General features: G+C 44.5%; 1 protein-coding gene across 6 annotated transcripts in view; it reads right to left on the bottom strand.

Moving 5' to 3' along the window:
* WDFY3 (WD repeat and FYVE domain containing 3) overlaps positions 1-14,931 on the bottom strand; it is a 185,105-nt gene extending 170,174 nt beyond the window's left edge. For 5 of the 6 annotated variants that reach the window (XR_012628813.1, XM_074867444.1, XM_074867448.1 and 2 more), the window contains exon 1: positions 14,806-14,931. The gene's annotated coding sequence lies outside the window, so the exon portion shown is untranslated. The remainder of the gene's footprint in view (positions 1-14,805) is intronic. The other variant, XM_074867445.1, reaches the window with a different exon arrangement.
* Positions 14,932-15,598: the final 667 nt, after the last annotated feature.

The raw sequence follows: 15,598 nt of genomic DNA, 5'->3' as shown, positions 1-15,598 counted from the left end.
CTACATCCAAGTGAGACTGACTACCGCTATTCCCTAAACTGAAAGAGTGTAAGAAAAAAAGTACAGTTTTCTTAGGCTTGCAGATCCACTAGGATAGTTTTCCTAGAAAGCTCAGAAGAGAAGTGGTCATCCAAGAACTACCACGGCACAAATGGCACTGCTTGTCTCCACCTCCACTTCCCTGTCCTGTTGACAACACAACCAGCATAGTGGAAGCCAAAGAGAAACAAACTTTTAGCACAGGGAGGACCTCATATTCTAACACCATGTGACATGCTTAAACTATTGGGGGGGGGGGGAAACACCTAACAACAAAACGCACCATCACAAAAAAAACTCCCGCATACCAAAACAACCAAAACCAAACCAAAAAACTCCCTCCAAACCCTCACCTACTAATGAAATTTCTACCATTTTGAGACTGAATTGTGACTACAATGTTGTTTAGACAAGCTATATTAGTTCAGATTTTCCAGCCATCTTTCTCAAAGACATTTATATTTGCTATCACATTATTAAATTGATCATTTTCAGATAAGCGTGGTCTCCTCACATGAATATACTTCTTCACTACCAAAGCTGGCATGTGCTGCTCAGCATCATTAAACTGATACCTTCAGCTCAGCAACTTCACTTTAATCACATTAAAGGTACACTGTCTAATACAACTGATATATTAACAGAAGCCAATAATTCATGCAACTGGATGAACACACAGGGGGGGATACATGGTAACTGCTGACTGATACCATTATTTGAATCTCTTGTAGACAAGGCACTTTCTAACCTCATCCATTTTAATACAGTTGAATGCATGGTTACATGCCAGAAATCAGAGTGGGAAGAAGGAATCAGAGTCCATAAAGCACAAATTCCGGAAGGACAACAAACAAGCCCACGGCAACATGAGTTACATAACCCTTGGATGCAGCAGAAGGCACCTCCGAGTTGGGGGAGATGGGTGGAGGAGGAGGGGAGGGTTTCAAAGCAGGCAAGAAATACTACTCCATACATCAGAATGCCAAGACATCTAAAGGTCACTCTTCTTAAAGCATCTTAAGCACAAGAGGGGAACTAGAATACAAATAATGACTACTAGTCACTTAAATATATTTTATTTATCACAGAAAGCTAAATTTATTATTGAAGGTTAGGAGAAAGTTAAAAAGAGACTGGGTCATCTTCTCTGTATGCAGATCATATTTACATAGCACAGGGCGCTCTGACCTAGCAGGTAATGGTATTACAACACACACTGGAAGGTAAGCAAACTCACTTTCAGTCTGGAAAAAAAAAACCCTTAGGAGAGTGGTAATTGGCCAGAACAGATTATTAACCATGTAAGATTTCCCCCTAACTCAGAGCCATTCATTACACGGGATATCTTCCTAAAAGAGACACTTCCATTCAACTAAAAGACGTTGCAACCAACGCAGTGACGTGTCCCTGCTTGTGTGGAAGGATAGGGATTTCTTACTTAAAAACCATTACAATCATCCAGAGATCACCACTGAAGCACCAGATTCTTCAAAAGACAGTTGTTTTTCACTAAGAAAGGACACCATAGAGGGTGAAAATATGTCAGGCACTGTAATTATACTGCCCCAGTACACAGGTTTTTCAGATCCTGCTCTGGAACGTCCATGTTCTCTCCTCCTCCTTTCCCATGCCTTTTTATTGAAAAAAATTTAACTTAGACTGAACTAGCTATTCTTCAAGATGAATCAACAGGACCATGCACAACAAACAGCAGAAAGTGAGAATAACCTATTAAGAGGTATAAATTTTGGGACAGTACTGTATTTTTAGTACAAGCCTCAGCTCACAATAAATTTTTGTCATCTTCTTCTTTCCCAGTCCTGTTCAAAATACTCTGTTAGGAAACCCACCTCAGGAACAGCCATTAAAAATGGTATAAGGAGTGAGAAGCTTACTTACTAACATCAAAATACTTAAGCATAGCAATGAAAAAAGAAAGGGAGGGTGAGAACACCACTTTCTTTCTGTGAAAGAGAAATAAGGAACAACATTAATGCAGTATGCATAAGCACATATGGAGCGTCCTGCCATGTATTGTCAGTTCATAAATAAGAGGGGAAGACACTGAAAATGGGAAGCAGAAAGCTGCAAGGATAAATTAGAAGGAACTCATGTAATGAAACTCACTACTGCTTTTACAGAGTTTGCTATAATTAAGAAAAAGCATTATTCCTCCATTGGACACAATGAACCTACTTCCAACGAATGGTGTTTTATAAATGCAACTACAAACCCCCACACATTGAGGACAGCAGTCCCTTAGGCAGCGGTTTCCCCTACGGACAAGTGATTTCAACTATCAGCTACAAAAACTGTCCTTCCTCCAGCCTGCTAATCTTCTGGGGCTGGCCAGCATCAAAATCACGGCTGCACAACAGGCTACAAACAGCAAGGTCTGTGCTCCACACACCACCCTATATTATTGTCCTAACACGCAAAGCCTAGAAACGTGTATTTCTGAGCCCTAAAGCAATCAAGTGCCATTCTTCTCTCTCAAAACCGTTCAGCCTAAGCATTATTCTAACAGTACCTGATGAGAGGGCTGGAGGGCACCAGAAAATTCATTTTTTATTCCAACACTCAGAGTCACGGTGAACTGGCCGAAACAAAATCCTCACGATTTGTTTGCCTGACTGGTTATTTGTTCTTTTGCTACTTAACTGTTGTTACTGAAGAAACTGGAGGAGGAGGGAAGGGGATCTATTTTGCTGGTTTTACTTTTTATTGGTAGATTTTACTTGTTAACTAGCAAACTGGCCATGGGCATATAAGTAGTCATTAACAAGAAGGGGAAAAGAAAAAGGCCAAGTATTCCTGGCAAAACGATTCTGTAAAATTCTTCAAGATATCTTCAGAAAAATACCTCTTGCCCAGTCTAAAGAAATAACAGCAATACTTGTATTAGTGAGAAAATAACAGACAAATAATAAAAGTCTTCATCGGGCCTCCATTTTCCATTCATGTAGACAAAGCTATCTTCCCAGAACAGTTACAAAGCTATCTTCCTGGAACAAAAATACCAAAAACTACTCAAGGAGAGTTTTCATACGTTAACAAGAAAATGCAACACTGTGCACCTACTAGGATTTTTTTTTTTCTTTAAATATCAAGATCACCCATTAATCCCAAGCAATGCAGTTCTTCTAAAAACCTGGGTTATTCAGAGACTTTTTTCCAAATATTATTAAAGAAAGTATGACTTCTGCCCAATGTTCTATGTTCCAAGTTAATACCAAATTTTAGTCAAGTGTTTCTGACAGAGCTCCTGCCCCCCTTTCCCTGATTAACTACAGGCTCATTTCCTTAAACATACACCCTGAGCAAAGTAAAAGGGTCAAAGGACACTTATTGTTTGTAATTAATTTGTTTAAATTCACAAAAGCAGTCCGCTTTCTCCTCAGCAGAGGTAAGCACCCTCCACTTGTTGGACCTCACAGGCTGCTGACAGCAGTCACTACTGCCCATCACTCCAAGAGCAAACACAGCAGAAGTCTAAGCAATAGAGCAGTTATTAAGCCCGAAGTGAAAAACAGTTATAGTAAAATATCCGCTACTTTCATTTCCCATCAAATAACATATGATCTTACTATCTTCAGTATCACATCAAAAAAAAGAAAAAGAAAAAAAAAAAAATCACCCTCTGCCTCTGCTTCACAGCGCACCTGAAAGATTCACGTCTTCATTTGCTGCTTAAAGCACATTAAAAGCTCACCACCCCATACCCACCACCTCTTATCTCTTCCTGTAAAAAGTTGGGCCTCCAAACCCCATGCTCCCAGCTAAAACACCCTAGCAAATATCCTGCCTCAAGCTGCACTAGATGTCCCTTCCAAACAAAATTTCTCTGATGTGTTCAAACCATCCTATGTGAACTTAATTTTAAGACAAGTCCTTCCTCCCAACACACAAAAAAGATCAGTATTCAAAGACAGCAGTGGTTAGTCTGCTGAACTCAAGTCTTGCCCTATCGTTAATGCCAGAATAAACCCTTCAACATGGTCCTGATACCCACAGACACTGGAGAGCCTTTCTCAGAGCATCAAAGAAAAGAATTTTAGAATACATGACAAAATAGGGCTGCTAAAAACATCTAGTTTTGCTGGGCATTTTGGACAAGGTCCGAGACATAAAATAATTTTAAAAAGCATTTTTGGAAGTGGCAAAAAATTCACCATGCCTCTTCAAGCACACTTTTAAGGATAAGTTTGCAAAAGCAGGCTGTGAAAGTAAAAAAACCTTACATTCACCCCTCTCTCCCTCTCCACACACATGCACACACACACCCCCCAGAACCATCTCAAGCCGAATCCTGTGTAATTTAGTACAACTATTCACAGAAATAGTTATAAAGACACCGTATTTCAAGAAAGCTCCTAGAAGTAACTTCTTATAAACAAGAGAGACCAAAAGACACCACACATTTTTGGACACAGAACATTTGGCCCTCCATCATGGAGATTTGCAGGCTGGTTAACTTCTCTGGTAACTTAATGTGGAGCGACTGGGAAATTCAGCAAAATCAAGAAATGTATTTCAATTGACCATGACCCTGCAGTATTTGAGGTGCTCCACTTTCTACCTCAAAGGCAGCATTGAGAGGAGTACTACAGAAGGCAGAAAACAAGCAGCTCTCCTAAGGATCTCCACTTCACCAGCACAACCCTTGGTTTAAGGGAACAAGACAGACCTGAACTGAACGCCACACAACGCGAACACCTTCTTACGATGGTATCTTTATTTTTTTTAAACTATTTAGATAAGCTTATTATTGTGCGTTGTGCTATTACATTTTCATTTCAAATGTTCATCCTTACTCAGGCTGCAAGTTCAACTTGATTCCCCAAACGATGATGGTAAAGAGAATGGGCAGGAAAGAGGAGGTAAGTTTTCATCTTTCAGATTTATTCTGTCTGTGCCAAAGGAAGCTAAACCCTCACCTTGGTACATTCCGTACTCAATCAGAGCTACCTCAGAGAAACATGAACTATACTGATCCCATTTTATAAAGAAAGATTGCAATTTCAAGACACTTACAGCGTACATTATTTGCAATACACACACACCTCCTCTGCTTCCATTTATTAAAGAAAAAAAACCAACACACAAGCAAACCAAAAACCAAACATTCAGATCATCATGTGTATTTGAAGCACATATATACACGTACATGCTTTACTGAAATAAAACAGGTTATAGCTTTAGGTAGTTTAACTGATCAGTAGGCTATTCCAATTCACACCAAAAAACTGTACAAGTAACTAGGCAAAAAAAAAAAAACCAAAAAAAAAATACAGCTACTAATATAGCATATCCAGATTTCTGCCTCCCTACGTACAGGGACACCACCAGTGAAATAGCAAGGGGTTTCAAACAAAGAACAAGGAAGCTATCCCCCCACCATTCAACACTGCTAGAAACAAGGTTATGTTCCTGCTAAGAAACTGAAAGCAAAATATTTCTGTCTCCAGAAGTTACTACAGTCAAAGTAAGAAGTAGTGCTACTGTGCCTTTATGCTCTCTAATAACGAAAAGCTTGGGGAGATACTCCCCGGTTACTTCATAACCCACTCAAAACCTGAATTAAATATTCTTCACTAGCTTATCCTCAAGTGCTCAGAACTGTGAAAACCAAACTTTTGCAAACCTAATTAACAAGCAAATTAGCATCCTCTTAGATCATATCCACAAAAGTTTGTTTTTACATTTCTATTGTGGCTCACTGCTCAACTGCTACCGACTCAAGTATTAGCATTTAATTTGTGATGCAATACCAAAACTGTTTCTATGCCTATTCCACATGACTGCTTATAAAGAATGTTTACTTCTGCCTGTTCAGAGATGCTTCCTTTCTTCTGCAAGTATAAAGAAACTCCGGAATAAAATGAATTTCACTCCTCTTCAGTCACTTCATCACAGGAAACCAGTGATGACAAGAGTATTGCCAGCTCTTGCCACATCCTTCTCAATGTCACCATATTCATGTCAGCCCAACTCCGAGCATTTTGCCATGTGAAGACTCCAAAAATGTTGTAGCCCTCACAGTCGTGGGGAAAATTTGACAACTGCATGCTCAAGACTGAAAAATCAAAAAGGAAATCCATTTATTTCATCCTTTTAATGCTTTAAAAGCCGTAACTTGAGTCAATCTCACAATGGAGGACCTGCACCATGACATTTCAACTCTTAGGTTAGCAACCCTCACAACATCAAAAGGTTCAACTTTTACATTAAGAAGCTCATTATCTGCTTTGTCCGTCATTTTACCATGCGATACACTCTGTACTCTGTGTACTCACACAAATACAAAGCAAGGCCTTGATCTCATCCCCAGCTCTCACATGAAGACCCAAGGACCTCCGTAAAACCCCATTAGAAGTAAATAAGCCTTGGCAAGAAAGCAACCGCAGAGACTAGTCCTAAGACCATCAGCAGCACTCTCAATGCTACGGAGGCGGTGAATCTTTGCGCCAAAACAGCAGATAGAGGTCCTATTATCATCAGCCTGCAGCGAAAGCACTCTTCTCTCCTGTTCCAAAGTCAGAGCACTAAACCCTACCTTCTCCCCTTCAATGGGGATTCAAAAGCTTCTGGCATTAAAGCAAACACTCAAGGGAAAGCCCAAAGTCCTGTAAGTTTCTTCCACTGTCATAACAGTAAGGCCCTGGTTCTATGACGAGATAACTAACAGACACACGGGCTTACAGCATTAAACCTGAAGGAGCTGGGAATTTCCAGCTCTTAATTCCCATTACTCCTTTGGCTGTCCTCAGGCAACTGCTTTATTTCTTTTTTTCAAAAATTAAGGATAATTTCTGAGCTTGCTGCAGTAATTCCATACAACACTTGGCCCCTGCTCTCCACAGTTTGGGTGCAGGAACTGCTCAAACTAGTACTGCCACTGAAGCCTCCATATCATCCAGCCCAAGAAAAAAAAAGAAAAAAAAAAAGATTCCACTAGTACAGTCCACCTACTATGAACAACTCAAAGGCCAATACTCCACACCAGTCTAATAAACCTCAGACAAAAGCTGAGGCTGATTATTCCAAGTGCACTTCTATCTGATTAACCTTCTTAAAGATCTTTACCCTCCCTAAGGCTTTCTGAACAGTCTTTTTCCCTTTCGGGATTGTCCATCATCCAAGCACTTGAAAACTTTTAGAAGTTTTGTTACGAAGTCAAGTTGATATTTTGACATATTTTTAATGGAAAAATCACATGCATTCTGTGTGGGTTTGGTTTGTTTTTTTTTTTTTTTTAACATCGTACATGAAGGCCAATGGCTTGTATCAGAAATAGCTTGGCCAGCAGGGACAGGGAAGGGATCTTACCTCACTGGTGAGGCTGCCCCTCAATGACTGGGTTCGGTTTTGGGCCCCTCACTCCAAAAAGGCCGTTGAATGATTCGAGCGTGTCCAGAGAAGGGCAACAAAGCTGGTGCAGGGTCTGGAGCACAGGTCTGATGGGGAGCAGCTGAGGGAACTGGGGGGGTTTAGTCTGGAGAAGAGGAGGCTGAGGGGAGACCTCATCGCCCTCTACAACTCCCTAAAAGGAGGGTGCAGAGAGGGGGGATGAGTCTCTTGACCCAAGGAACAAGTGCCAGGACAAGAGGGAATGGCCTCAAGTTGCACCAGGGAAGGTTTAGACTAGATATTAGGAAGCATTTCTTTACAGAAGGGGCTGTTAGGCATTGGAATGGGCTGCCCAGGGCAGGGGTGGAGTCCCCATCCCTGGAGGTGTTTAAGAGTCGGGTTGACCCAGCGCTGAGGGATCTGGTGGAGTTGGGAACTGTCAGTGCTAGGTTAACGGTTGGACTAGATGATCTACAAGGTCCTTTCCAACCTAGATGATTCTGTGACACCCTAAGCATTTTCCAAGCCCTGCAGTTTCTCTTTCTATTGCCCTAATCTCAAATTCTACAGAAAAGGATATACTTACAGTGCCAAGTAACCAAACACAAACTTTAGGAAGTCCCTGGTGTACAAACCCCCTCTTTCTATTGCATCTCACCTGGGAGTTAAGATTTTGGTTCTCAGCAAGAGCTAGGGCTAGCAAGCAACACTACTTAGCACTATGGCATTCAAACACAGTCCACTTTCTGAAGTAACATCCCATCAGCTACTAGTTTACACAAATCACAGCACCCTGCTTTGAATTATACTGAGATTTTTACCATGCCTTCATTTGAAAATAATAAATCATCTGGTAACATAAGAACATAAAACATGGCTCACTTACACCCACACTCCACCTGGCAGAATGATACTGAGAAAAGTAATCCAGGTAGAGCTACCCTCTAATACCCAACGCATGGTGATACCTCTGACAAAACCAGTAGTGACACAGAAAGCCAGATGAACAAGGAGCTCTCAAGAGCTCCTGATCCACACTCTCACTGAAGCCACACCGTTCCAAAAATGAAGCACCCCAAAATACATGTCAGGAACACGCGTGAATATCTTCCCTTTCTAGCAATGCGTCTATCTCATCACTACCAAACTGTCAGCTCTGAAGGTTTTGCTTTTCTCCATTTGTTTGTCACAGCTGTTTAAAGTTAAGCATCGATTTTGGTAACTCCCCCCCTTACTCTGAGACCCTTTGCTAGAAAACTTCAAATGCACATGCAAAACCAAAACTGGCATGACCAGAAAGAAAATGGGTGATTCAAGAGGGAGTAACTTTTTTCACCAACTAGGAAGTTCATTGAAAATGTTGCTGGAAAAAACGTAGGCAAAGGCCAACTATAAAGGGTCTGACTTCTCTAAAATAGGTATCTTAGAACTGGAACAAGAAGCCTAAGTTCAGCATGTAACTGATGAGTACCCACCCAACCTAAAAAAGGACGAGTTTAAGTCTTACATACTTTCAGTGTAATATGCAATTTCTCTAAAGCAACAAAGAAAGGGATTAAATAAACTGTCTGGAAAATCCACTTCTTCCATGTGTTTTCACATTTATTATTGTCCGTACACTACGTTAGTAAACCTGCTCAAGGTTTCTTCCTTGTGGTATTGTAATAAATGCATGACATGTAAATAACAGTATTTGTGAAGGTAAAAGAACTAAATTATTTTAATGCATAGCTGGTTGTTATAATTCAGATGCATCCATCTTAACTTTCTCCTACATTTCTTAATGTTTACTCAAAAATATGAAGCTATGTGCCTTCATACCATTCAACACCCCTTACTGTTCATTTCTTCCACACAATTCACTCTTTTCTAGCATAACATTGTTCTATCACTTTCGAAATTTTAGAAAATACCTTTTTTACATGTGCTACAGTAAGTTCTGCAAATCTGTTCCTATTCTGCGATATGACAGAAGCACTAGAAGTCACATGTTTTAAGACAGGCAGAAATCCATCACAGGACACTGTTGAAACACCAAAACCAGCAAAGCAATCAAAACCTTTTTCCCCTCAAAAGGGAAAGATCCCAAAATATGACAAGTAGCTCTCACTGGAATAATCCAATTCCAAAGAAATGTCAAACAATTCTTCTTCCCAAATCTCAATACAGACAGTTCTACTTCCACACTCACAGCTTTGCTCAAGAGGTGGGGACAGAAAAAAGAAAAAAACACACCATAAGAAAGCCAGAAAGATTCCCTGCTGTTATTCAAAATTCCAAAACCATCAGCACAATTGTCAAAAACTATGTCAATTGCACGTTTCCACACAGAACAGAAATCAGAAAATTTTTCCCCAGAGCTGTTCAGGGAAAAAACTAAAAGATGTGTGTCATCTTCACTCAGAAAAGACTTAAAGAAAAAAAAAACACCTCCTGCACATTTAGAGCAAAGCAAACAGAAAAGGAACAAGACCTGTTCTTCCTTCTTTGCAGCTACTGGACAAAGCTGCACTTCACACCTCTTTTGAAAGCCTCGGTACTGGCCAAGAGCTCCTAGGAGGTGTAAGCCAGTTCCCCCAGCAGTGACTCCAGCACCTGGAGACTGAAGTCACGGGCTGTTCACCAGGCTGCTGCTATCTAGTCCTCACAGCAGTCACCAAGTCCTTTTTTGTATCAGCTTCGAGAGAGGGGAAGAAAAAGGTGCCCAATGTGTGAAACCCTGTTTCAGTTGAGTAACTAGCAATCTTTGGTACTTTCTGACTAACCCTCATGAAAAAGCAGGTACATTGAGTTGGACAAGGGGCACGGGGAACGACCAACAACTCCCTGATAGCCTCAGCTACCTTAAAGACAAGTAGAAAAGCCGAGTCCCTACAACCCTTACAGTTACCTACTTAAACGCTTCACAGGCATGGGTACTACAATCAAATTAGCTAAAGACTGTTCCCCCTTCACTATTCATACAAGAATTCCTTTTAATTACAGGTGACTATCAAATCATCATGGAGGGTTTAAACAAGTCACTGAGTCAGAAAATGCTACACAATACTAACCCAACAGTTTTATACGGTATTTTCTATTCCTCCTTCAACTGTTAAGCTCTGATACAGATAAAGACTGAGCAAGGTATGCAACAACCGTGCTACAGGTCATCTAACTTTGCTTAAATAATCATCCCCATCATCCAATAGGTGAACCAAGCACAAAGAGTCTGTAGGAAGCGTTATCTTTCACTGTCAAAAAAAGGAAGGTGCTGTATGCGCTTACCTGCAATATCACAGAAGAACAGGTGATGCGACCAGCAACGAAGAGCCTGCTTCACGAAACATGGGTTGCTTGACGAACAGATGCTCTCAAGGCTGGATCACCCATAATGAATATTCAGCCTTGCAAAGTCTGCAATGCTGTCGCCTGAGCTAAGATGCTGCTCTCACGTCCGCACCAATGACTTCAGTTAAAATGTTACAAGCCACCAGCAGAATTTTGTACATAACATCAGAAGCTTTGGCAGTGAGAGTGCAAACAGGAATGTAGGATATGGCGACACTTTCTATACTGTCTGCGGAATAGCTGGTTAAAACAAATGTGCACAGAGGCCTTATAATTATGTCCTGTCTTCTCTTACCCAGCCTGAACAGGGTGCAAACAGCCCAGCAGCAGGATGTAAAGTCTCCAGCAGAAGATAACAGGAGCTATATACAATAGTGAAACTGTTTATTACGAGATGAAAACTGTAAACTAAATTACAAAGTTAAAGCAGCAAGCTCTTCCAGGAGAAGCGACAATCTTACATCAGCACACCACAGTTCCTTCAACACTGAAGGGTGCGTCAAGGCTTACAGTTATAATTCCAGTTGTAGGTCCCTCAGGACACGAGTGACCAAAAAAAAAAAAAAGTATTTTTAAAAACAATCAGCATTGCCAATAACTCAAAGGAACTAAGAGTGTAAGTATTTGTCACAACTTAGGCTTTTTAAATGCTGCAATTATCAACACCACCACCAACAAAAGAATCAAGGATGAAACCAGTGAAGTTAAAAGCTTCAGTATTAAAGCCATGAAGAAACCATTTGTTTTCCCCCTACACACATACTCAAAAATTGTACTATGGACCAACAAAAGACTCTATTTCTCATTTCAAAATGCAAGTTTCATTCTGGTAATGTTATCATTAAGAATAGCCTTCCACAATTCTAATTATCAGAAAGGCAAGCACTAGGGGGTAAATTGTGACCAAGATGTATGGTTTCTCACAGTGTATCATATCCGCCCTCTCCAAAATCTGTTTATTTTGGACAAATGATACAACGCTTCCTTATAGCAGGAAGTCCTGCAAGTCAAAGGCCATTGCTGAAACACTATTTCCACTATTTTGCAATAGGAACTTAAAATCACTTACTAACATGAACAAAACTGCTAATCAACACTAGCAGATTTGTCCTTCAGCAGTTTAATCATCAGAGAGGGAACTACTGGCTTTTCTTTACGTTCTCAACTTAGCACATCTTCAGAAACCCAAGTAAATCCCCACAACCCAACCCTACAAAACAGTTAACATCTACATTTGGGAAGTGAAACATCATGTTCCAACACCAAAGTTTCCAAACAATCTCATGACAGTCCTGAACATCTCAAAGCGCAAGCAGAACATCTGCCCACACTCCCCCCATACTCTGCACATGAAGCATCCCAGAAGTTTTCCATAGGCTAAAAAACCCAACTTGCAGAAAACTATTAAATAGTTAAAGTAAGACTGGCAGATGAGAAACACGTTGCTGAATTCCTCTAACAGCAACACACATCAGTACATCCTGAAGACCTGCTCGCCTTGTACACTTCTTCTGGCAGTTCAGCCCCAGTAAACCAGAGCTAAATACCAAGGTTTTTTTCATACCTGCCCAGACGGCTGTTAGCATACCTGCAGATTCATGTAGCAAGATGCAACAAGATAATGTAGCCTTCCAAACTAAATTTGTTATTTCTGGGTTGAAAATATTAAGAATTATAATAATTTTGTTACTTAGCATCCTTCTGTTACTGTTTCGAAAGAAAGAAATGAGAGTTCCTTTCCCGTGGTACCGATACCAAACAATACTATCAAGTTGCTGATCTTGATGCCCTGAACTGCAAATAAACCATCAACTGGACATACTAACCCTTACTTAAACCTTGATATATAAATGTTGTAATACATTTTTAAATGGAGCTGAAGATACTAAAAAATCACAACAGCATTGTGCTTATCTTGCTTCAGTTCGAATCAAATAGATAATCAGCTGCTAAGAGCTGCAGTATAATTGTAACTGTATCACCCAAAACATACATTTCTATTACAAGTTTAGCAGCCTAAAACTGTCCAGCAAATTGGAAAAGCAAACAAACATGTCCAGTCCCTAGCAAACACACACCAAGCTGAAGAATACCATTCACTGATCTTTGGTCTACCACCACTGATACATGAGGCATTCTTCTACCCAAAACACGTTGCTGTCAACGGTGTTGACTATTCCAGAGCTGGCTCCAGTTGAGCCCAAGAAACCCACACCACATAGCGTGGAGATACCCACTCGTAGTCAAAATATGTAGTCAAAGTTAGATAACCAGCACTCCCTGACCAGGATCATGGAGCAAAGGCGCAATGCCGTATTCACATGGCCGCACGTTTCCAGCACCCACTGCACTCTGCTTCATAGACATGCCTGCCTACAACCCAAAAGCACAGAGAAGGATTTGGTTGGCTTACCCCAACTGAACAACTGACGTAGCAGTACGTTGTATATTTGCAACCGCTGCGAGTCTACCAACATTGCAAAAGCGAAATACTGCAAGAAACACCAGTTCACGCAAACTGTACAGTGTGTTCACAAAGTCTACTTCAAGGTACCGCTAGCTTGTCACCAAAATGTGCCAAGGATGCAATCGAGCTGGCTCTCTACAGAACCAGCCTGGATCCACGGGATGCTGTGAGCTCAGAACATCATACAGCTGTACAGCCATGACTGGGCAGAGGGGCACGCACAAGCACCAGGTAGCAACACACCTCTGGCACAGTTTATGACTTAGCTGATCATTTCTGTTTGCTACAACATGCAAAATTTACTTTTCTTGATAGGAAACCTAACACTTGTTCTCCACAATAAAACGTCGTGGTCCAATACATGGACAGACGCTGTCAGAAACCTATGCTGCCAAGTAACCAAAATTCAATCATGAAAATAAAGCCTGGACTTGCAGGTCTAGCACTGAAATCTTGGGAGTCACTCCAGTTCACCAGGAAATTACAGTTAGACTATTCATGAAACCACAGGTCAAAATACATACATGTAGTACTCTGCACTATTTCTTCCATAAGTCTCTCTCTATGCAGATATACATAAGCACAGCTAGAAATTACAGTCCTAATCTTTCAAGGTGAACATCACACGGCGTCTCAGCACCCAGCACTACAGACTGGCCTCTATCCAACCCTCTTCATCTATGCAGATCGCCTCCCAGAACTGCAGGGCAAAAAACACGTTAAAGACGAGCAGCAGGTACCTCAGCACCTCCGCAAATCCCCCCACACCATGCTCTGGACCCCCCAGGAGCCACAACCTCCCCGTCCCCAGGGAGAAACCCGCCGGGTACTTTAACTTGAACGTCCCTGCCGCACCACGGGGTCGATAGCTCCAAGACTGCCGCCAAAATAACTAACTACATAAACAAATAAAAATAAAATTAAGGGGGAAAAAGCGAAGCGCCTCCCCGCCTGCGAACTGGGCTCACTCCCGGCGCTGGCCCGGGGCAGCGGGCGGACCCCGCCGCGGCCCGGCCCTCCCGCACCCCCAAGGGCTGGGGCCGCCGGGCCCCCTCCCGCACCCCCGCCGGGGCTCCCGCGGGAAAACCGCCCTCCCCGGCCACAACAAAGGCCGCTGGAGCGGCCCAGCTAAGCCACAGCGCCCGCGGGGCTCCGCCGTCCCCTCCGGGCTTCGCTCGCCCCCCCCCCGCCAGGCCGGAATCCCGGCACAGCCCCTGCCCGCCCCCCCTCAGCCCGGCGGGGCCGAGCCAGCAGCCCTGCCCCGGGGACCGCAGCCAGAGAGCGGCCGCTGAAATAAAACATCAAAAAACGGGGGAGGAGGGGGGGTGCCCGTGCAGTGACAATGATCCATCACCCGAGGCACCTGCGCCGCCGCCCCCTCCTCCAACCCGGCGGCGGCGGAGGGAGGCGGCCGCCCGCCCGGCATCCCCGGGGAGTGGGGCGGCCGCCGCGGCCTGCGGCCGGGCCGAGCGGGGCCGACACCCCAGCAGGGTCGGGGGCCGCAGCCCGCCGCGCCGGGCCCGCGGGGCGGTGGCGGTGGGTCTCCCCGCGGCGCGGCCGGGCCCGGCGCCGGTGCAACAAAGCGCCGGGGCCCGGGGGCAGGGCCGCCAGACACTCACCGGGAGGCGGCGGGGGTCTCCGTCGGTGCCGCTGTGCCCGGCCCGGCCCGCCGGGCCGGAGAGGGGAGGGGGCAGCGGGCGGCTTCTTCTCTCGTCTCCTCTCTGCTCTCTCCGCGGGCACGGCTCGGCGGAGGGGGGGGGGTGTTACGCGACGGGGTGGCCGCGGCCGGGCGGTGCGGGCCGGGCCGGGAGGGCGGCTCCCCCGCTGCGGCCCGGGCGGGCTCCGGCGGGAGGTGCCGCCGCCGCTGCAGCGTCCGGGCGCTGGGGTCGTTCCGGCCCCATCAAGGCCGGGCCGGGCCGAGGGGGCCGCGCGAGGCGGGGCGGAGGGAGCGGGGCCGCTCCCCGCGGCGGCTGGTGGCCATCTTAGTCCTCCTCCTCCTCCGCGGCGCCGAGTGCCCCCTCCCCGCCCGGCTGCCGGCGCTGCCTCCTCCCTCTCTCCCTCTGCTCCTCCTTCTCCTCCTCCTCCTGGCTGGCTGCGGTCGCCGCCGCTCCCGCGGCCCGGCGAGGCCGCCTGAGGAGAGCCGGGCCGTAATGGCGGGCGGCGGGAGCAATCCCTCAGGCACCGGCCCGCCACCCCCTCCCCTCAGCGGGAAGGCAGCGCCCCGAGGGGCTCCTCTCCTCACCCAGACCGCGGCGGCTCGACTGACACCCAGGCCCCCTTCTTAGTTCTGGGGCTTTTCACAATTATCTTACTTTTTAGAGAGGTGGGTTTCCCGGGCAGACACTTGCTGGGTTTGGTTTCTCCCCATTCTCTGACAGAAACCCCGCTCCTCTAGCACTGGGAGCCGTTGTC

This window comes from Strix uralensis, chromosome 4, assembly GCF_047716275.1.
Source record: "Strix uralensis isolate ZFMK-TIS-50842 chromosome 4, bStrUra1, whole genome shotgun sequence".
NCBI lineage: Eukaryota > Metazoa > Chordata > Aves > Strigiformes > Strigidae > Strix > Strix uralensis.
Note: the sequence above shows the minus strand (reverse complement) of the source record. Positions and strands in the feature narration are given on the sequence as shown.